We start from the raw sequence: 5,028 nt of genomic DNA, 5'->3' as shown, positions 1-5,028 counted from the left end.
CGCTAAGTAGGTTAGCCGGATTAGATTGTTGACGATTTCGCGTGATCCTGGATCAGTCGGTTCCCCGAAGCTCATCCGGGACTTGCTGTCATAGCAACAGAGCCGTAAGCGTAAACCTGCTCGGGAGCAGGTTTACTTTATGTAAACAGGATTAGATCGCGGCCACGCAGGTATGTCCGCGTCATTCATACGAAAGCAACAGCGATATTCCACCACTGTTTCACCATAAATAAATAACATCAATGTAACTAAAGACAATGCAGCACCTGATCCTTTTATTGATTTCACACAGATACATACAGGTCATTTCCTAAAAAAGGGAAATGTACTATTAACATTCTATTACATGTATGTGATTATTACAGATTTAATTCATATTTCAGAGTAGCAATTGTAAATTACTTCGTGTAATCAAGATGAGAGACCACGGCTATAAAAGCGAAGGTGGATTTGGGAAGTCTGTCGCAGCCATGTCCTGTCCGTATACGCGAGCCACCCATTGCGGAAGGTGCAAGATTGATAAGGAGAGTCCTCAGAATTCAGCGTATATTGCGGGACAGACAGGATCCTTTAGCTCAGCGCGACAGTGTGCTCATAGAGAGATATCGATTTTCCCGTGAGGGTATTATTTACTTAACCAACTTGTTGACGAGGGGGTGCAGGACCACCACCTGTCTTTTGTTGCTCTGCCCTTTTCTTGGTTGCTGTTATAAACAAACAGATTATTCCAGGGTCTCTTTCCAAGAGACTAAAAGCAATATAAGTGATAAATATTACCATTCTGTAGAATATTCTTATTATTCACTTTTACCTGTTCCCATGTTCTAGTGGGTCCTGTCGTGGCTCTAATGTGACAGAGGATAAAATATAACATATTATAATATAATGTAATATAATATTGGATAATATAGTGTAATATAATAAATCTACCCTACCGCCTACTGGTGTTGGCCAGAGGGGCCGATGGCGCGATATGGCAGCCTGGCTTCTGTCAGTCTGCCCCAGGGCAGCTGTGGCTACAACCGTAGCTGCCTCCACCAGTGTGTGAATGTGAGAGTGACTGAATAGTGGCATTGTACAGCGCTTTGGGTGCCTTGAAAAGCGCTATATCAATCCACTCCATTATTATTGTTATTATTAAATTACTTACGAGTTTAATTTGTCAGCAACTTCCTGCCAGCCCTCGCTCCTTGCTTTTGCAGCCTTTGCAGTGTTCCCTTGCGTTCTGATTAAACTCTGAAACTCCTGAAATCCCTCACTCAAGAGTTCTTGCTCTGCTGCCGAAAAATACCGAGCCGAGTGCGCTCCGTCGACATTTTCGCCGACCAATCAGAGGGTTGCCGATCAATGTTTCTACTATCGATGCGTAGCCCCTTTTACGACACCCAGTGATGTCACATTACTGCGTCCAGCTGTAGTAATCGTCAACAGCAGGTGTGTTCGGGGAACCGGATTAGCGAGCTCACGGTTAGCGCGATGATTTGATCTTGGATGTGTCATTTGATCTTGGATGTAGTGAGCGACGTACGAAGAACGGGCCCCAGGAGTCAGCTGATGGATTGTGGGTTCAAGGTGTTATGGTAAGAAAGTATATTCTATTTTCGTTTCTGTAACTTAATTATAATAGGTTTTTTATAATTATTAGGTGCATGCATACTCACCCTATTAATACAACTGAGAGATCCAAAATCTGCCATAGGTTTAACTTATACCTGTATGTATTGCCAGAAAGGTGATTACTGGACTCGCATTAATGCACACTTGAACTGAAATGAGGTTGTAACTTGTGGGTTGTTGGGTTGCAAATCAGAAACAAACATCTTTGGATTTTTTTTAATCCCATAAGATCTGGAAACACAGTTTTTATTCAACAAAACATTACTGATTAACCAAGCACAGTGCCTGCTGTTATTTCAAAATAATTTTATGTCATTTCAGATAAAATGCAGCATTCCAGTGCATCCCAACCATGCCTTTACAGTCAAGGTTTCTGACGGAGCTGAGTTTTTCTCTGACAGTCTGCTGAAAGTGTTTGCAAAGTGATCGGGGGAACAAGGCACAAAGCTAAAGGATGTAGCTGCCATAATGACAATAAGAACTTTAAAATTCTTTAACTACAAAGTGTATATGTATTGCATTAGGTCAGTAAAAGATTTTTATGCTACATCCATTGAAACAGTCAACTATTACCTGTGAGTAATGATTCCACTAAAAGGATGCCATAATTTTCGTCATGCATTTACTGGCCCACTGAGAAAAAATGATCTTTTTTTAAAAATAAATGTTCTGGAAACTATATATCCATAAAGTTGATGTCAAACAGGAACTTTTGATATTGCTTTGTAGATGCTGGTGTTGCATGTTGACTGGTTTAAAAAGTCAAGAGTTTTTGTCTGGGATCATTTTCTTCTGTGCTACTGAAAAGTTCACAAATCTCTGTTTTCTTTGTTATAATACTTTAGGATGACATTAATGCTCGGAGTCCCTCATCAAAGTGCTCCGCATCTGTGTGAAAGACAATTGCAACATCTTGGTGCAGGAGTTCATGGTGAGTGTTTTATGAGTAGATTGTGGCTTTGCAACATTTTAAAATGCATTTAGTTATCCACTTGATCCTCATTGGACTGGTTAGGACCAGTAGTCCTCTTTAATAATTTGAAGTTCACATGAGGCCTGGTAGTGAACTCGGCCGCCGGCCCTTGAGGCCCCATCCCCACCCCTGTATTAGGGGTCACATCAGTGTGAAAAAACTTTAAATTTGTCATTCTAATGAACAAAGGAAAATCCATCCATCCATCCATCCATCCATCCATCTTCATCCGCTTATCCGAGGTCGGGTCGCGGGGGTAGCAGCCTAAGCAAAGAGGTCCAGACCTCCCTCTCCCCAGCCACCTCCTCCAAAGGAAAATCCCACCAGACCTCCCACCAGACCTCCCTCTCCCCAGCCACCTCCTCCAAAGGAAAATCCCACCAATATTTATATTAGCTTTTGTTTGAAAAAATGACCAACTGACCAACAGCTAACCAAATTGTGGGGCTGAAAGTCTAAATTCTAACATCTTCTGAGTGACATAACCTGGATTTCTGATGGGCCGGTGTCTTTCTAACAAAAACTAATGTAAAGCATTTGAAATTATTATGTTTTTCACCCTCTCTTAGAAACTCTGTTAGACCATGAATGGCAGCATGGCAGGCCACTCTTTGGCTATAGCTATTTACTATGTTGCTTGCATTGGTTTAAATTACTCTAACATTAGAACTGGTAGATTCAAAAGAGATGAGTTTAAAAAGGAATCTTAAAGAAATGTTTTGTGTTTAACCAGGACTTGACTGAGGCCACTGCACAGATTGAGAAAACCACAATGAACATCTGTCTCCAGAGGATGCGGCAGGCAATGACTTTTCTGATGTTGTTCTTCAAGATCTGGATAACGTGACCTTTGCAGTAGCCATGCTGTTTGGACCTTTTTTATTCCTTCAACATGAGCTACCCATCACAACTCTGCTACACTTTTGAGGTGATTCAATGGGTGGTAATGGAGTTGGATGCAACTCAGCTCTCAAGAAAAGCTCACAACTAAGACAAAACTGCTCCTGCAACGAAGCTCACTGTTATGCATGTGAGGTGACCAGCTCTAGGTGAGAGGACATTTAAATCTCACACTTGTTCTGCTGCATTTTTGAAGCTCAATTCCAGGAACGGATCGCAGGGTTCATTTTTATATACTCTGCAACTGCCATGAGGACGAGCCGTTTTTTGTTGTTGTTTGTTTTTCCTTTTGCTCTGTACAAGTTCTGTTTGTCTGTTTGGCAGCATTTTTAAATTTCTCTTTGTATTTTTTCTTTCTTTTACTAGTGAAGAGATGTAGCGTGAACAGTTATACAGTCTAAATATCCCATATGGGTCGTGTGAAATGTTATTTTCAGTTTCATTCAGTTGAAGTAAAGAACGTTGAATATTTCTAAGTGTGCTGTTTTGAACCAAGATGTCACAGTATGATCAGTGCTGTAATTTTTGACAGTCACTGTATCAATGTTATTTTTGCGTCTCTTGAATAAAGGTTTTGACCTGCAAGTGCTAATTTCTTTAGTTATTGGGGTAAAATGGGAGGTGTTAATAGGAAGGTGTTTGCCAATTCAGTAACCTAATTTAATGTTAATGGAAACTAACATTACCTCAAATTGTTTAGTTATAATTGTTGTTTAACTGAATCTTGATGTCAGAGGCCTTAAATAGAATGTTTTGTATTGTTCTTTCCCAACATTTTTCAAAAGAAACAGTCCAATTTCTTTGCTGTGATTGATTCCAGAGAACACGGAAGAACTGACATTATTTAACTGTTGATTTATATAGATTCAGTAGAGGAGTAATGTCAGTTTAATTCTTTACCTACTGCAGTGAAATTAGACATTTTGTTTTGAAAGGTTACTGGTGGATGCCAGCAACCATCTTGGAAGAGAACAATACAATCTGTTATAAGGCCTCCATTTGAAAATTGTGTATTTGATACTAGAATATAATAGCAAAATGTAATTTGAAGATAACATGTAGTATTTAAGTGACCAAGTAGTATTGGGTAAAAGTTATTGAATCGTGTTGGGATAACGTGAGAAAATTGTGAAGGATTAAAATATTCCAAGAGCTCAAATTACTTCATCAAAACATGTTTAAGTCACATTTTATCAACACAAATTGCACAAGTTTATTGAACATGAATAAATTGTGTTAATTTAACTCAATTGTTTAAGTTGCTGCCAAAGCAAAACATCTGTGTGCAACAAATGTCCACCATTGAATTAAGTAAATCCAACAACATATTTTTTTCAGTGTAGTTGGATTAATTCACTTAATCCAAATATCAAATATGGTTGGATTCCCTTCTTCTGCTCTTGGTTTGTGATGTTGAATAATGACCAGAATTTCCAGGTCGCTACGATGTCGCAGTGAATTTGATCTTTTGGATAAAATCTCATCAGTGTTTTAATCCTGTTCAGCATCAGTGTTATTTTTAATAGGAACCTATTATT

General features: G+C 39.2%; 1 long non-coding RNA gene across 1 annotated transcript; it reads left to right on the top strand.

Moving 5' to 3' along the window:
- The first annotated feature begins 2,273 nt into the window (after positions 1-2,273).
- Positions 2,274-4,827, top strand: LOC145426257 (uncharacterized). The gene is made up of 2 exons (XR_013906977.1): positions 2,274-2,548; positions 3,324-4,827. It is a non-coding gene; the product is annotated as an uncharacterized LOC145426257 (long non-coding RNA).
- The last annotated feature ends 201 nt before the right edge of the window (positions 4,828-5,028 follow it).

This window comes from Astatotilapia calliptera, chromosome 3 (genome assembly GCF_964374335.1).
Source record: "Astatotilapia calliptera chromosome 3, fAstCal68.1, whole genome shotgun sequence".
NCBI classification, from domain to species: Eukaryota; Metazoa; Chordata; class Actinopteri; order Cichliformes; family Cichlidae; genus Astatotilapia; species Astatotilapia calliptera.
The sequence above is the reverse complement of the archived record's forward strand: the minus strand, read 5'-3'. Positions and strand labels throughout refer to the sequence as shown.